This window comes from Pteropus medius, unplaced genomic scaffold (assembly GCF_902729225.1).
Source record: "Pteropus medius unplaced genomic scaffold, Ma_sr-lr_union100, whole genome shotgun sequence".
Classification (NCBI taxonomy): Eukaryota; Metazoa; Chordata; class Mammalia; order Chiroptera; family Pteropodidae; genus Pteropus; species Pteropus medius.
The window spans coordinates 11,275,084-11,293,717 of record NW_024349225.1 but is presented as its reverse complement, the minus strand read 5'-3'; the positions used below and the strand labels follow the sequence as shown (position 1 = coordinate 11,293,717).

At 42.1% G+C, this 18,634-nt stretch overlaps 1 protein-coding gene across 5 annotated transcripts in view; it reads left to right on the top strand.

Annotated features, from left to right (window-relative positions):
- RABGAP1L (RAB GTPase activating protein 1 like) overlaps window positions 1-18,634 on the top strand; it is a 417,651-nt gene that overhangs the window by 285,322 nt on the left and 113,695 nt on the right. The window contains exon 1 of one of the 5 annotated variants that reach the window (XM_039881429.1): window positions 9,374-9,394. The exons of the other annotated variants lie outside the window; for them this stretch is intronic. The gene's annotated coding sequence lies outside the window, so the exon portion shown is untranslated. Of the gene's footprint in view, window positions 1-9,373; window positions 9,395-18,634 lie in introns of those variants that run through there. 5 annotated transcript variants of the gene reach the window in all.

The window sequence follows — 18,634 nt, the reverse complement described above, 5'->3', positions numbered from 1 at the left end:
TCACCACCATCCTTCTGTAGAGCTTTTTCATCTTCCCAAATTCTAACCTGAGCCCATTAAACAGTTACTACCCATTTTCCCTCTGCCCCCAGCCCCCAGCTACTGGCCATGATTCTGCCTTCTGTTTCTATGAATCTACTTTCGTTACCTTATATAAGTAAAATAATACAGTATTTGTCCTTTTATAACAGGATTATTTCACTTAGCATAATTTATGGCCTTTAATTTTAACAGTAATCCTATAAAAGTAGGTATGAATCAATATCCCCATTTTACAGATGAGGAAACAAAGGCTTTGAGAAGTTAAGTAACTTGGCTACAGTCATTCAGTTTAAATGACACACCAGACTCGGAACTGGACCTATCTTACTATAGAAGCAATGTCCTTAACCACTAAATTATGGGATGTGTGTGTGTGTGTGTGTGTGTGCGCGCGCTTACGTTTTAAACCTCACAGTTATCCTGTGAGAAAGAGATTATTATTCTCACTTGACACTCAGTCCCAGTAGCTCTCACTCAAAATTCTGTGCTTTTTGACCTTGTGTAGCAGGAGACGCTTAAATTGTAGTGAAATCAACTTCCATTTCCAAAAATCCATGTTGATATCATACTATGAATGAAAAGAAAGTTTTTTAATCCAAGTTTTTGGAAGTCTGTGTAGGGGAGGAAAAAGCTTCCCTTAACTCTTTTAGGTTTCCTGCAGATCAGAGAATTAAACTGACAAAGATTAACAGGAGGAAAGCATAAAAATTTAATGTATTTTACATGTCGTGGGAGTCTTCAAAAGGAAGTGAAGACCGGAATGACTGGTTAAACTTGAGTCTTTTCATGCTAGGTTTGATGAAGAGCGGACAGTCATGCAGAAATGTGAGCAGGACAAAGTGGAGATGAGCTAAATGTAACAAGCTGGGGGAAACGTTGCGAGGCCCGTGCGTGTGTTCTCAGCATCCCCCTGTCTTGGAGATAAGTCTGTTTCTTTCCTCCAGGTATAGGGAAGGCACCTTTCACGTGAGGGTCTTCTTACCTGCTTGCGGAGCTGGGGGTAGAAGGCAGGGGAAGATCAGGAAACCTTCCTGCTTCTACCATTTTCTCCTTCAGTTTAGAATATTAAACACGCCCAGGTGCCATATTTGGGGGTAATGTGTTCTAAACCCCGTCACCTGCATGTTCAAAGATGGTCGTCCAATTTTAAAATGTCAGTGATAGAAAAGGACAGAACAACTAGGAGCCAGAGCAACTAGGAGCCATCGCTACGTCCACAGATAATCGAATTTGGGCCAATAAAAACGAACTCATTATTGAGAATGATCGTGAAATTAAAATATTCTCTGCACTTGACCAGCTAGAAGAATATCTGGCTCCCGCGTTTTGCGTATCTCTTTCTTCTTTCACGGCCTTTAAGATGTGCGAGGTCATCCCTGAATCCTGTTGAATACCGACTCAAACTCCATTTTACTCCAAGCAGTCACTGTGTGTTAGGGCGATGTTATCAGGAGGTTTTTGTCAGAGGACGTCACTGCCCAATAAGATTTTATGACCCTTTTTATCTACAAGAGTTGCTGGTATTGCTTTTCAGCATGAAATAGACTAATTTTGTTCATTAAAGTGCTGACAGGGTTGATGACTCACTGTGGGAATCGATTGATATTATTGCAATAGTATAACCAGTCAGAAGAAATTCAATTGAAGCATATAAAAATTTATTTGATATTTGGTTTATGCAGGTTGATAAAAGGTCAAAATATGCTCCTTTAACTGGAAATATAATAACCAAAACCCTCATAGACTTGCTCTTTTTTTTTCTTCTTTTGTTGTTTTTCTGCGACTAAGGAAATTTGATGTGGGCAAAGCCAGATGAATCAAGAACAAAATCTTTTATTCGTGGCATGTGTAACCTTGATTAATTAGGGTATAATCTAAGCTGCTATTTAAAAAGAGAAAGGGTGCATGAAAGAGAAACCATAAAAAATAAAGTGGTTTAAATAAGACAGTTTATTTCTCTCACACATGCCAATCCACAAGGGGAGGACTGGCCCTGAAAGGCAGGCAGCTCTGCTCTGTGAGATCACTCAGGGACTTAGGATCCATATATGTTTTTGCTTCAGCATCTCCTAGGATGTTGTCTTCATGTACATGGTTAAAACTAGATCAATGTCACATCCAAGTTCTAATTCAGAGGAAGAGGGAAATTTTAAGCTAAAGGAGAAGGCAAGCAATTTCCTTTTAAGTAAATAGTGAGGAAGTTGAATCTATTACTTTTGCTCACATTCCATTGACAAAACTTGTTCATGGCTACACTTAGCTACAACGGAACTGGAAATACAGGGTGTAGAGCAGCTGCCACGTGTCTTTTTAAAATTCTTCTGTCTATGGAAGAAAGGATCAGTGTTTTAGAGAACAGTTAGCAGTCTGCCATAGTTTGCGCCTCTGGCCATTCAGGATCTGTGATCACCTTTAGTCCTACATATAGACACTCCCTCCCTCCCATGGGAGGCATTCGAAGACCTCAGTCAGTTACCTCATCTGCTCAAAGTTACAGGTCTCTGGATGGCGCACAGTCCTGTGTCAGGTCTGGGATGCTTCCTCGCAGTATGGTGAGAAGGTGTCTGCTCACCTCACATCCAGGGTACAGAAGTGGTAGGACAAGAATAACTGTAATAAACGCTCTCATTTGGAAGAGGGAGGAATGGGAGCACCCCTCAGTCGTTGGTGCTTAGGGATCTGCAGGAATCCTGCTCTAGCAGCAGAGGTGGTTTCGAGGTTAGCCCATCTGGCTGCCCCTGGCTTCTGATCTCTAAAAGCTGCACCATTATCCCTTATCCTCTGTGGTGACATCGAAAGTTAGTGCTCGCTAGTACACCCTCCTTGGAAGCTGTACCGTTTTCAAAGCTTGCTTTTTATTTGCGGAGATTTAGAGCCTAAGAGTTGTTTCCGTTGTCAAATAAATATAGGCTTTTTTAAATACCAGCCTTTTAATTTCTTTGGGGAATTAATTTCCTCAATATGTTTGTAGGCTTTTGGTTTTTTGCTTCCAGTTTGTTGTGAGGAAACATATAGAAAGATTTCTTCTAGACACAATTCTTAAGTCTTCTTTATAGTATTTGTGTGTTTTCAGTGGCCCATTCTCTTCCCCTATTTTGGTGATGGTTACCCCGAGGTCAGCCATAAGCTTGGGTAGGGACGCAACACCCTTAATTTGACCTTTGCCTCTTGGCTGAGTCTATATTTCGGTTGAGATGTCATAATGAGAGGTACCTGTAAAAAAAATATAGAATTTAGGCATTCTTCTGTTTGGCGGTGAGTTAGACTTTCCAGCCCCTAGGCCTCAAATCACTGCACCTAATCAGTTTAGATTATAGACTACTTTTCAATCACCTTCTCTAGTACAACAGGTATCATAGACACACACATGGTCTACCTTTGAAGTTATCGCAGATGGCCGTGCTACCAGTATTGTGACATGCCATAAAAACGGTCACCGATTTTCCAGCTTGCAATATTTTTGTTCTTGCCTTGTCTTTTACTAAACCACAAAGCCAAGCAGCTTAATTTAAGTTTTAATTTTGACAGCACCTCATTTCTAGGTACCAATTTCTGTATTAGGGTATAGGCTACACTGCCACCTCAACCTCAAATGCAGTGGCTTAAATAGGAAAGAAGGTTTTTTTTGTTTTTTTGTTTTTTATGTGATAGACTGTAGAGCTGGGCCTGTGATCCAGGCCTATATGCAGCTCAGCTCCATGCGATCATTCAGGGACCCAAGTTCCTTTCATCTTACTGTTCCACAGCAGGGTTTTTCAAACACGAACACGGTACTTGACATTTTGGGCTACCTATCTGTTTGTTGAAGGTGCTGTCCTGTGCAGTATAGGATGTTTAGCACTGTTCCTGACCTCTACCTGCTAGATACCAGTAACACTTCATTAGTTAAGACAAACAAGAAGCCTCCAGACACTATCAGATGGCCTGTGGGGGCAAAATCACCCCTGGTTGTAACACATTGCTTTGTAGTGTCTTAGAATCATCTTCATCTATGTGGTCAAAGCAGATTTTGATCTATAATGAAGAGAAAAGCCAACCGATCAAAATAGGCCTGATGTTATAATTAGCAAAGACATTAATATAGTAATTATAACTTTATTCCATATGTTCAAAAGTTTAATGAAGAAATGTAAGATATAAAAGAGACCCAAATTGAATTTTAAGACAGAAAGATTTCAGTGTTTAATAGAATTAATATATCAAATGGGATAAACATCAAATGAGACATTATAAAAGAAAGATTAGTGAATTTGAAGACCTAGCCATTGAAACTATTCAAAATTAAATCGAAGAGAAAAAAGGATTTTAAAAAAAGAAAGAAAGTAATAATGAGTTTGAGACACTTCAAAAGGCCTCTGGGACATGTAATTGGGGTTCCTGAAGAAGAGGCAAAGGGGGAAAAGGCAGAAAAAACATCGAAAGAAATAATAGCTAATGTTTTTCTAAATTTAATGAAAACTGTGAACCCACAGATCCAAGAAGTTCAGTGAATTTCAAGCAAAAGAAACATGAAGAAAACTATCCCAGGGCATGTCAGAACCAAATTACTCAAAACCAGCAATAAAGAAAAAATTTAAGGGAGCCAGAGAGACACACTATCTACAAAGGAACGAAGATAAGTGGTACAGCAGATTTCTCCTTAGAAACAGTGCAAACAACAAGGCAGTGGGACAACATGATTAAAGTAGTAAACCAAAAAAAAAAAAAGTGAAAATATCATTAAAAAACGAAGGAAAACTACTTTCACAAACATACAAAACATGAAAGAATTCATGTTTTGAATTCTTTGAGAATATGAATTACTAAGGACATTAAAGAAAATCCTCCAGAAGGGAAAGAACAGGAATCTGCTCTATGCAGAGGACTGTAGAGCTCTGAAATGGGAACCACGTAGATAAATATGTGACTTTTCTTGTGGCTTAAATATCTCTGAAATATAATTCACAGTTTAAACAAAAATAACAACGGCGCGTTGTGGGGTTTGTAACGTACATTTAAGAGAAACGTTTCGACAAAGATAGAATAAACTCCAGTAGGGGAGAAATGGTGATTTGCCATTGTCAGGCACTCATACCGTATACGGCGTGTATATCACTTGAAGGTAGTCCGTTACAGGTCAGAGCAACCCTAAAGCAATCACTAGAAGAGCAAAACAAAGAGTTATAGCTAAGGGACCAGAAAGGAAATAAAACCGTAAAAATAGGGTAAAAGAAGCAAGAAAAAAGTAAATTGGATAGAAAACACATTTATGCACCTAATAAAGACTTCAAAGCAGATGGACCAGAAAAAAATAGAGAAGACAGTATTTACAATAACAGAAATGAGAAAAAGGACATAACTATAAATTCTAAACACCGAAAAGGATAATCAAAATATTATAAACACCTTTATGACAATAAATTTGAAAACTTAGATGAAATGGACAAATCCCTGGAAAAACACAGACAGCCGAAGCTTACTCAGGAAGAAAGAGATCACCTAAATAGCCCTATATCTATTAAAGAGGACTCTTTTCATAATACATTTAATTTTACAAGTTGAAATTTTTAATAACGAGGAAACGGAAGCATAGTCACATGAGTACTAAATTTCAACAACTGAACAAAGCGGTATGTTAAATCTTGCGCTTTAATATTAGAAGCTGCTGAGAAAAATAGCGTAAGCTTGAATGTGAGAATAGAAGCTCGCATCCAGTCATAATTCTGGTTAGACTGATCGGGGTAACAGGCGTTCTGCAGATGCGATGCCATTCCGCTCGGCCACAGTTCTGTACCCTTCATGTCCCCTTCTTCTCCGTGCATCCCTTTGGTGGGTTCCTCTTCTCAGCTTTCAGCATTGGATACATCTTTGGGCCCTCTGCATTTTTGCATTGCATAAATTCACTCTCCAAAGAAAATAATTCCTAAATTTTGTCCTAGCTCAAGTTCCAGTTTTGTATCTTCGGCCACCCTGAATAAAATGTTAGGAGGCCTTTGATGTTTTTTGCTGCCATTACTCACTCGTGGGGAAGGCACTGAACGTACAGTATACCTTTAGGGGGCGCCATTTACATAGACAGTGATCTGCATGTCTATACGTCACGTTTCATTCTCCCATCAGAAGTCTTTATGCTAAACTCAGCACTGTATCCTGAAAACCTCTTTATGTCACTTATCATGTCATCTTTTCTGTTTATGCAGAGCCTTCCTGTCTCCTGTGTTCTAGCTTAAACCCACTGCTTTTAAAGGGTGACTCCTGACTCTTTCTGCCTGAAATGAGCATCTACTGCAATTATAAAGTGTATCATGCACTTTGAAGCTAATACACTGTCTTTCATTTACTTAAACGTTTCACAGGTGTATGTCCTGCTTTCTCCAGTTAGACTTTATTTCTTACAGCAGTCTGAAGCTTACTTTTTATCACCCCAGGGCAGCAGGTGCATTTCTCCATGTTCAGCAAGCACCCCCAATTCCCAGATTGACACGCAGAGTAGCGAAGGGCCAAGGGATTAACCCCATCCTTTTTCCAGCTGTTGTATTTAAGTCGATTGCATCTCCTCTAAAGCAATATTTAAGGTACTTTTGATTTTTCCCTAAATATCTATGCTTCGTTTTTAAGTTTAATGTTGGAGAAAAAGAAACAATACTAAGCCTTGCTTCTTTTGATGGATATTTGTTAATTGTTTGAACAGTAAATACAGATCTTTTCACCTAAACTATGTATGCTGAAAATTCCTTTCCTTTTAATACAGAAGCCCCATGTTTCCCAAATTAAAAAATTTTAATTTAAATAATCGTGCCCTGATTAAAATTTCCCTAAATTAAAGTGATCAGTGTTAAGGACAGCCTCAGATACTTTTTCCATTCCTTTTTTCCTATTTTTAATAGAAATGTACTGACTCCTAAGGATTGAAAATTGAGTTCAGATACCGCCGGCTGGTCCTGAAAACCCCCCTCACTCATTTACGTGGATGGTTCTAAACTCCTCATGTGTCTCTACCCTCTTTACGCCAGAAGTAGACTAAAGATTGGCCACACGCGTCTTGGGTTTGTCTGCTTTCTGTATGGGAACGGCCTCTCAGCCTTTCTAAATCTGCACATTTTTCAAGTCCAGCTTAAAAACTGCCGAAAATCCTCATATAACTTTTGGCTGCCCCCAAATTTAATTACTAGTAGCCTAGAGAAAAGAAGTGTTAAGAAAATAATAAAGAAGAGAAAATACATTTACCTGCTCTATGTATTTATTGAAAAAAATCCATGCGGAAGTGGACCCGTGCAATTCAAACCCGTGTTGTTCAAAGGTCAACTGTATATGTAAATATAAAGCAAATGGAAGCTGGAACTTAATTCTTGGGTTAATTTGTTTATCTAGCCCAACTAATTCCATTTCAGACATCTTACCCACTTACTTGTCGTTTTTATCTTCTCTAAATATAATGGCTTACAGGAGAGACACATGGAAATGTCCCCCATTTACCACAGCGATTTCCGTGTCATCTTCTTGAGTTTGACTTTAATCCTATTATTGGTAAATTCTGAGCATCCGCTCTCTTGGGCAAATAAACTTGTCAATCAGATGGATTTTTAAAGGTATATTTTATGTTAATATTAGTTTGGGTGCATGTTGGCATCGTTTCGAAATCTTCGAGAACTTTAATGGTTTGATTTTGCAATACTTATTACTGATAGCCAAATAAGTTACTACTTCCATTGACACTTATATTTTGTTTCTGTGTGGAATGGAAAATGTGGTTTTATTTAATACTCCCCTCCCCAACATATTTTACATATTAAAATTCAGATGAAAGCAGGAAATTCCGGACTTCCATTTGTGACTTCCATCCTGCAAAGTACGTGAGTCTGTCCATCGATCCACTGCCAGAGAACTGGCCCGTCTGATGGCGAGCGCCCCCTGCTCCCCAAGCCGAATCTACTTGTTTCTGGGGGGACCACCAACTGATAGCATCCTGCTAAATAACACCGAGTTTTGTTTATTTTCCTATGGCTTGACACTTTTATTATGTGTCAGTATTTTTTTTCTCTTAGGAATCTATAAACATTGCACATACTTTCATTTTGACCTTTCTTCTTCTAATTTAGACATTAAGTAAAAGAGAAACACACTTACCATCCCCAAGTTTAATAAATGCCTTTAAAAAAATCGAGCCCATATTTAATTCTATTTATCACTCACTTCATTTGAACATCAGTCATTTATTCATTTACTCGATATTTATTTAAACGGTCTGTGGCCATGGCGAGTGGGAACCGTTGGTAGAGAAAGGGGTGACATTGAGTATGTTACAGTTCATCTCCAGGTGTTCACAGAGAGGTGGGGGAACAGACAGGTGTGCAGGTAATTTCCACAGAAGAGTCGTTATTGTATGGTCATGAACAAGCGGGACAGGATGCAGAGGCGGAGGAGGGAGGTGATGACAGAGATGACTCGAAAGAGAAAATGACATTTGAGTCTTGAAAAATTAGCGAGAAAAGACAAGGGATGATATTTTAGGCAGTGAGAACAGCATATGTGAGGACGGAAACCATCATAAAATACAGCATGTTTGGGAAGCTCTGTGAGAATATCGCACATGAGGTGTCAAGGTGACAGCTATAATTGGCAAGGTAGGATAGGGACCGTCGGAAGGGTGACTGATGGGTAGGGCGGTGTGCCAGCCTTTGAACCTGTGGGCCAGAGGGTAACTCCAAGCAGTTACACGATCGGATGCGGTATTTCAGGAAGATAGTTTTTGAAGGCAGTGGGAGAGAGACACTGAAATGTGGAGAGACTGGCGGTAAACGTGGTGACTAGTTAGGAGACTCGTAGAACAGTCCAGGGGAGAAATAACGAAGGCGTCTTTAACGAGGCTGCAACAATAGGGGTGGGGGCGGGGCGAACGGGGCTGCGTTTCCCAGATGCTGTCAGGGGACTTGGGAACACTCGGCTGTGCTGGATGATGCATACGAAGAGTCGTCGATGTTCTCCACTTTCCGTTTGTCAACCTCTCATTCTCAGCCTCTTAAAATCTTCCCTGTCATGTTCTCTCTTCAAGTCTAAGGAAAGGTGCTGCATATAAAGTGGTTTTTGTAGAGAAGGCAGCTTACTAGACCTTACTTATTCTTGCTTATTGCTCATTTAGTGATAACCAGGTTGTTTCTAGGCAATTGAATAACACCACCAGGTCAGCCTCTGCTTGGTTCAGCTTAGTGGATTGTGGTTTGAACTCCATTAATAATTAGACTTTCAGAGAAGTGACCAAACCAGTTGATCTTTTAACCACACTTCGTGCCTCAGAGTCAGCGACTCCGAGAGAGCCGCTGTGTTCATGCATCAGGGCTCCCATTTCCTCTGCGGTGTGCCCGTCCCCGGCGAGGTAAAGAATATCGTCTCTGGCAGTTTTGTATCGATGAGTTATAGAAAGGAGGACATGATAAGCCGCATGTACTTGGAAAGTTATACAAAGATAACAGAGAGCTGTTTTTCCTTCGTGGTGCTTCTCAGAGTCAAGCCTGGCTGTTTCCATGGCAACCACACAGGTCCAGGCTCTCGTTTGCTCGCGCTTGGCTCACTTCAAGAGCTTTATGACTTGTCTATCTTCAGTTTCTTCCTCTCCTGAACTTCCCTGTCCTCTGCTACCAGATCGGTCTTTCTAAAGAATTGTCTTCATCGTGTTACTTACCTGTCTGCTGTCCAGCGTAAGCCCATCCTCCGGCATTTCATTTTCATTGTAATCTGGCCTCAGATGTACCCACGAGGCACATTATTACCCTGTTATGTGGATCCCCTAATTGCCCCGATGGTGTGTCTTGTCTACCATAAAGTCTATAATGCCACTGAGGACAGAGACCCCATTGTGTGCCAGTTGTGTATGCCACCTAGCACCAAGCGCAACTCTGGGCTTATGGTGTGTCCGTAGAGAATTGGGTATTTTCTCTTTCGCTCTCTGCCCCGGCTTTATTTATTTCTCTGTCCCCACTAGGTCTGAGGGCTGTTTCTGGTTGTTATGTGTTGTTAATTTCCTTCTTCTTCCTAAAGTAGTTGGCAGTTACATAACATATGTTATCCAAAGCTTGCAGGACACTTTAAAAACCAATATTATCATATCTTTGTTTTTAAATATAGAAGCCTCTCTCTTCTTTACCCAAAACCACGATGACTCAGCTACTTGCATGCTGAAAATGGTTTCTGCAGTTTGCTATGGCCAGTCTTTCTAACGGTCGTAGACTAACAGCAGCCTTTTTTGAAGCATAGCAGCTGGTATTGGTCATAGCTTTACTGCAGTTAACCAGGTAGACCAGGTTAGCTGGAGCGTAGTCTGTTTCTTTAATGTGGATCAACATAGATTCAGAGGGAAAAAAAAATCTTGACATTCATGAAGGATATAGTCTAATATGTTCTTAAATTTTCTAAGTTTTTGACACTATGCCACTATGACTTTTAAAATGTAGTTTATAAAACCGAGATAAAATAACTGCTTTGCCATCAGAACAAACAATAACTGAGAAGAAAAAAGACTATAAGCTGAGCTTACTCACCCTCTGCTACCTGGGAGTAACTGAATTTATTCCTTAGCAGACCCACAAGTTGCTGTGTTGTGACCTTGCGGAGTCCCTCAGGGAGCGTGGAAGCAATAAATATTAAATCTGTAGATGTCAAGGGTCACTTTAGTTGACTTCTGGTTGCTAAAGAAAAGAGATATTTAAAAGGCCCAGTAAAATAATAACCGTTTAAAGTAAAAATGAATGAATAAATGTACACATGGAAGAAGCCGAGACAAGGATCTTATTCTATGTTTATGTTTTCTCTAAGAATTTGTTGATAAAGATTTTCACAGCTTTCTCTTCTTTCCCCTGTGAGCCTTGTCCTGATATTTTTTCATTGGAGAAAGAGAAAATATATAAGAAGTAAACAATTTCACGTAGCGATAAATGTCATGAAAGAAATAATACAAGGGAATCTAATATGTTACTGCCCTCTGTCAGATAAGATGGAAAGACAGAGCCTCTGTGAGCAAAATGACAATGGAGTTGAGTGATGCTGTGGAGCCAGCCATATGAAGATCAGTTGCAGCAGCAAGTGCAAAGGGCCTGAGGCAGAAAAAGCTTTGTCTGTTCAAACAGAAAGGAGGCCGGTGTGACTGGAGCACGGTGAGGAAGGTGTAGAGAGGAAGGAGCGAGAGATGAGGCAGGGGTCAGGTCGGCAGCGAAGCGCTGGCAGTTGAGTGCGGCGGGAGCCCAGTGTAACTGGTGAGCAGGAAGAGATTTGATCTGATTTGTGGTTTTAAGACTTCGATTAAGGAATTCTGGTATGTGCAATGCAGGTTGTGAAGAGGCGACAGTAGAGGCATGGAGACTGAGTCAGGACGTTATTTCAGTAGGACAGACAGGAAATGACGGTAGCTTGGACCAAGATAGTGACAGCAAAGATGGAAATAGACAAATTCAAGATAATTTTGTAGATAGGTTGAATCTGGAAGCCTGAGGGAAAGCGAGAAACCAAGAATGTTTGTAGAGATGGATTTTGAAAAACATGAGCAGACCATTTATTTTAGCAATGATTTTAATGTAACATTATAGGCATGGAATGGGATCGTGCATGGCTGTGGGTAGCACGTGTCTGGCCCACCACGGGAACTCGTGAGATCTTTATTCTTACCCCACCTTGGCGCATTTGCATTAGGAATTCGTATTCTCGCGTTACTATTTATTTAGGTCACCAAATTTCAAGCAAGTGATAAGAAAGCCCATCGATGAGTATTATTTGAGATTTAGTCATCGATCAACTCAGTAATTATTTCCTGAGCTCCTTCTATATGTAGTCACTGTATGGGGCTGGGGACGTACCGGTAAGCGAAGCAAATGCAGTACCTTCTCTTAAGGAGCACGCTGTCTGGAGGGTTAGATTATTCCTTTAACAATATAATTTTACAACTAGTTATTAAGTTGCATCTGGGATAATTGAAGAACATCAAGACATACTCTTCATGGCTTTATATTTTCTCCAGTTTACTTCCTTCACTTCCATATTTCATCTTACCTATGGCTGCCAGTGATTCCTAAGCCCACCCGTTGGCTTCAGATGCATATTTCTCATGGCCCGTGGAGCCTCTCCAACAGTTCACCAACTCCATCCATCCTTCATCTGGTCCTGATGCTTTACCCATCAGTTACAAGCTTTGCTCTCATCCCAGTTTACCAAGCTAGAAATGTCACAGATGTTAATAGCATTAGCAGCTTCATCAGTTTATTATTTTAAACCTCATTTTCTTAATGAAAAATGAGACTCAAAAAGGTTAACTTTCCTGAAGTCACACAGCTACCGGACATCAAATCTAGGTTTTAAATCCAGGTCTCGCTGACATCTTAGCTTTTACTCCTTCCACAATGCCATTTCGAAGGACCGTTAAAATGTTTGAAGGAAAACTGATGGGGAAAAACATTCCAGCAAGAGGAAGGACAATTTTAAAGTCTCAGAAATATTAAAGCACCAATATCTCTAATCAGAGCAATGCTTATCTCTTCTATGGATAATAATCATGTTTATCTATTTTGAATGCTGAACCCTTTCAACAGGCAGTTATAGGGGAGTCACTATGTGTCAAGTAACTGCCTCTGCTCTGTTTTTAGAACAGAAAGAAGGATAATACGTGATACTTATCTTTAAATCAGTGTGATTCATTAAAGAGTAAGCCTGCCAGTGCTGTGACAGAGAGAGCAAGCAGGAGGCCCGTGTATCCCAAGCCTGGGACCGCGGGAGTGGTTCCTGCATGCAGCCCTGGGATAGAGGGGTGGTTCCTGCAGGGAGGAATTCAGAGTTGAGTTTTGACAGGTTAGGGAAAGGTAAGTGAATTTGGAGGGGAAGTACAGCTCAAAAAAAGAAGAAAAGCCAGAGCAAAGTTCCGGAAACATGCAGCTACTTGTCGCGTGCAGGTGACTTCAAGTGACTTGAGTGTTGGAGGTCCCAGCATATCATTCTGAGGGCTGATCTCAGATCAAGAGATGGGAGTGGAGAAGCGGAGGTCATTGCAGAGGGGGTGTGGAAGTTGAATCAACCAGACTCGAATGATGGGTTCGGGTCGGAGAGAGGTAAAGGACTCTTTGATGATACCCAGGCATCTGCTGGGGTAAGTGGGTAGATGAGGATATCATTAGCCAGGGTAGGAGATGTAAGAGGAGGAACTACTGGGGAAGAAATGGTGACTTTGGACGTGCCGAGATCGAGTTGCATACAACACGCCTATCCTATGTCCAGTGGGGAGCTCTGGGAGAGAGAGAGAGAGGCTGATTCATGACTGGGTAGTTCCAGAGCAGTAAGCAAGAGGGGTGTGGATGGGACCACCAGGGTTCACATGCTGCTCTTCGAGCATAAGTTTTTGCCTTGTTTTTGTTTTTGTTTTTGTTTTTGTTTTTGTCATTTCTTTCAGAGCCCAAGACACATGAGTCCCTCAGAATGTTCATAGTGACATGACTACATAAAGCCGGTTATTTCCACTGGACAAACTGGATTAGCCTCCAGGTGTAGCTTAACTCTACCTCCTTCATGGGTTCAATAACTCAGATTAGATTTAAAGCACATATATCAGATGGGTAGTTATCCAAAAAACTATACTTACAGTTATCGCTTACAAGCTACATGATCTTGGGCAAGTCACGTAGCTTTTGTAAGCTTAGGTGCCTCCTGTGTAAAACGGGCATAATTGGTTGTTCAAGTTAAATGCAATCGTGCACACTGTAAGGGCTTGGCTTAGTTCACGGCCCTTATAAACACTAAGTGAGTGGTAAGCAGTATTACCGATACTTATAGTCACTTAAATGCTTATCTTAAATGCTTAGAGTTTGTGATGTTTAGGCTGCTTTGTTAAGCCAAGCTGGAGACCAATATGAGTATGAGACAGGTAAAGGAGCCCGCCAGGCAGGGAAGACCCATATACGCTTGTTCCCCTGGTACTGTCTTCCTGCAAGAGAGCCCGTGGCAATACTGACGTGTTCACGTGCTGAACTTGTAAGGGACGTGGAGAGGGGCTGACCGCCTCCAGTGAGAGTAGAGGAAAAGTCGCCTGAGCACTCACTGTTTGCTTCTCCAGAAGTTCTGTCAAATCTGTCTGAAACTGTGGTGGTAAGAAGGACAGGAAGGCCGGAGATGTGTGTGTGTGGGTGTGTGTGTGTGTGTGTGGGTGGGTGTGTGTGTGTGTGTGTCAGGTGTGGGTTTGTGTGTGTGTGGGGTTGTGTGTGTGTGTGTGTGTGTGTGCTGTGTGTGTTAATGTGTGTGTGTGTCTGCACAATCGATTGCCATCTCTATTTCAGAACATGGGCTTGTCTGTTCAAGAAAAATGAACGTCCCCATCTTGACATACTCATTTTGTGGAAACAAATTCACTTGCTAATCCATGGTCTGACCGATACAATTCCTCCACTGAAAATATTGTTTTTCAGAGACAGCAGTTAAACTACACGCAGTGTTTTATGTAACACGAAGATGCCAGAGATAGCAAATTTAATAGAGAACTGGCGATAAATCAGAGGAGGAAGGTACAGGCAATTCACTTCTTATCAACATGAATACGGCACCGCGTTATTTTTAACAATAATGACAAAACACACACACACATGAAAATAAAAGGTAACATGCTGATCTAGCTTGAGAGGTTCAAGGAGTAGTTTAGATTCTATGTCATAATTTTAATCTGATCAATTTAAAATTAAAGCATAGGCCCCTGCTAACGTTTCTGCATGCCTTGTGCTTAGCTTGGAGATACAGCTGAGCCCTGCGCACCGTGCCTGGGGAGGAGAGAGGGTGAGGGCGTTTCGGCGTCAGGCCAGACCGTCACGCAGCTTCGAGAAGGCTGCCTTGTGTACACGCTGTGGCCGAGCTGACGTTCTCTCTGCCTGACTGGAGAAGAGGTGCTTTCCCATTCCGAGTGGAAAAGGCAGATGTGCTTCACCATCACAAGCGTGTGTCAGGAGTGACTGTGTTCTCGGCAGGTTTGCGGAAGCCCGTCTCAGCTCAGATCTAGGCATCTTGGATTCCTTCACACCGGAGGGGAGGCACGGGCTCCAGGCCAGGCCACGTGGAAGGCAGCGGTGGAGCAGACTCTAGCAGGATGGTGTCAATGGGCTGCCTTAGGTGCAAGAGCGCCTTACGCTGCAGGAGACGGTCTCGCCTCCCAGGTATCAGCCCCTGGCTGTGCCCCCGAGGTCCGGGGCCTCGGCTGCTCATCTCAGACGCATTTACGAGTGTGAGCAAGTCACTCCTCTGCTGCCTTCGTCTTTCCATTGGTAGAATAAACATGTTACTTCGGTGTTTTCCAGCATCTAGTAACATCACATCACTGACGATTCTGTCGTCATATCTAGAGTATCCTTTTCAGTGTGGATGATACTTTATCGAGGGACTCTGGCCAAAAAAGCACATCCTCGAGGCAGGAGGTGGGATTGTGGACAGTCTAGAATGGTCCAGAAAGCAGTTCATAGGAAACCCAGTTAGCAACAGGGATGATTAACTTGGAAAAAAAGGAAATTAAGACTTTCTTCAAATATTTTCCTTAATATCACATGCAAAGTAGTAGATTTATTCTGTGTTATTACAAAATACATAAGCCAATCCCGTGACCAGAGGTTCCAGATTTCTGGCTTACCATACATGGTCCTTTTTAAACAAATAAATATAAATGTTCAGTAATAAAGCCTCTTGGGCTAATTGTCAGTGAAGATATGGAAGCAGAGGCAAAATGACCAACTCTCAAAGAGACTGTAGTAGAGGTTCCTGCCTTAATACGTTATGCTAGCATCTGATCACAAGGCAAGTAGTAAGGTAATGGGGATGCTACCATGACTGTTCAGAACGTTATTAAATTGCTTTTGGTGGAGGTAAGTTCTCCTATTAAAACCAAACCAAACCAAAACACAACACAGCACTCCTTTAAGGTCATATGCCTTAAGTCTCACAAGAGGTCAGAATATTCCTTAAAAACTAGTAAGTCTATAATCTTTTACAGGAATCTTTTTTTTCTTCGAATTCCTATAGACTTCTCATTACCTGAACTACCTAAATTATGTATTTTCTTTTATTTTTACTCTAATTCTTCAGTGTATGAGTTCCAACTACAAAACAATGGGACTCATTTCCCTGTGATGTAATTTGTATGCTCAGTCTCCTTACATTTCATGTTAGCCTTTTCTTCAAGGAGCTCCGATAACTCAAAAAGTTAGAAGCAGCATCTGATGTATTTTTCTGCCCCTGAAGATTGTAGCACAGTGTGGAGCAGAATCAAGACCTGGGAGGCAGAGCGTGAGCTGCGCTGGATTTTACGGTTCTGAGCTACTGATGCTGCTCTCCAAGTCATCTTTATTTGACCTGTTGGTTGGATCCTAGGAACTTGCCAGATTGTCACGGGTTCATCTTTTAAAAAATAATCTATCAAACCAAAAAGAAATGGCTAGAGGATTAAGGTTTCGCAGTTTTACCTCTCCTGGCTGAGAACGGGCATCATCCTTTGCCACTTCTTATTAACGTGTCTAAATCTTAAGCATGAACTGAAGAGACACTTGGTCTCACTGGAACGTCCCGTATCGGTGTGTGGCTAACTCTCTTCCTAATGTTAATACAGCCGGAGTTCTTGTCTTTCTAAGCCAAACGAACACAATGTATTTTACACTCGTTCCCTTCTACATGACTTCCTAGAAAGAATGAAGTAAGTTACTAGTTATCTGGACCCACTGTGAGCTCGGCGCTATGAGAGATTCCTGTATGAACATTAATTTACGAAATGTTCAGAACTTGGCTAGGTAGGCCACGTTTCCCGTATTATCTTCAACTTGCTGTTGAGTTGCCTTTACAGAAAAATTTTTTTTATCTCCTTTATGATAATATAAGGAAATTTGATAAATCATGTATCTTCAACTAGTTAATTCAGAGGAATTTTTTTCTATCATTAATTTCATTTTCAGACTACTTTATAAGTCCACTTTTATTTCTCAGAAGTGGACCGTATTTACTGCTGAATCTCAGCAGCAGTATATCGGATCCCTGGGGAGTTGGGGAAGGAGATGGGAGAGGCTCGCTGAGATTAAGACTCTCTCCCTGGGTGCTGAAAACCCTTAGATTCCAGTCTTCCGTTTCACCAAGCGATCTTCTAGAAAATTATTTCGCCCGATATCAGTCAACAGTCTATTCTCGAAGGCAAACTAGAAAACAGGACCAGGTTTGAAAAACTATGGAAATTTTGAAAGCAAGGATGATGCTTTTGTTTGTTTGTGAGTTTGTTTTCTGCGTACGCAGGGCGCTTTATTCTCCATGGGGGTAGATGCCAAGGTGAGCGGGGCTCGGGCTGAGGTCCCCATGTGTTCAGAACTGAGTCAGTAGTCTCTGAGAGTTCTGGTGTGCCGCGAAGTAGAAAAGATGCGAGGATGGGGATGGACGTTAGGACCTGGGGTGTGTTCAGTCCCGTGCTGGTTTCAGCCCGGAGCACAAGGAGGTGAGGCAGCTCTGGTGTGGGAATGCCCGCTGGGCGGGAGGGGGGCCTTCTGTCCCGCATCTCCACCTGGGCATTTGGGGTGCCCAGCCCAGGTGGGAGCCCCTCGTGTGGCCAGGCTGACTCCGCCTTTGCCCTTCTCACAGGTCCTGGGTCCGTGTGAATGGGGCTGTGGTTGCTCGGTGCTGTGGCTTCGTCCTCTCTGTCCTCACGCTAATAGCAGGTCCAGAGTGTGACGCCCTGGAGCCTGCATTCCGTCCAGGTGTCCGCAGCTACATCTTCTCCATCCCCGCTGGTGCCCGCTCTGCCTCCGCGGGCTCAGGGGCTTGGTCCAGGGGCTGGTAGGAGTAGCCGCCCCCGTTCTCCTGTTCCTCCTCCGTCTCCTCTGAGCCTTCTGCAGGGCTGGGACAGCCCCAGCTCCTCGGTCTGGCTGGACTCTTGCTGGACTCTTGTGAGGCCGGCCCCATACCTTCACCCCCTCTATGATGATGCATCTTCTTAGGGGAAACATGACGGAAAGGTTGGGGAAACCGAAATGCATGGCACTCATTTGCATGCCTTTTACATGATATTATGTTACATGTACCTGTTTTAAGGGTAACTTGGTTTGCTCATTAAAATATCTTAATCGGTACATTTACTATTTAGTTCATATACTTTTAATTTCTTCCGTGAGCATCGGAGCAAACATGTAGTTCCAAGGTCTCTTTCAACACGGAGTGTCTCGCGACCTGCGCGTCACGCTTGTGCAGGGGCCAGGCTGGCCTCGGCGTCCTTCCTGTTTCAAGGTCCCTGCTGCCGAAGCGAGTCTCCAAAGTCTTTTGATTCGTTTTTACTTCTTTTTACAGAATCCTTTTGGGCCGGAAATTCTTTGTTTCTGGTTTACATAAGGAAAAATAAATGCCTCTGCTAGTATTCTTCGAGACCAAGTCAGTCGGATGAAAACGTCTCCCCTATCCTTTAAAAAAATCGGAAAGAAAATCTTATAAGCAGAGTCACTGAACCCTTCCTCCCTTTGTGAGTCAAAATGTCCCCTTGTTCTTAAGTGGGAAGCTTCTGGGGCAGTGCTTTCCACACTTCCAGAGCAGGAGCTCGGTCTTTTCAAACAAAATCTCCCCCAGGTTGTAAACAAGGTGAAAACGG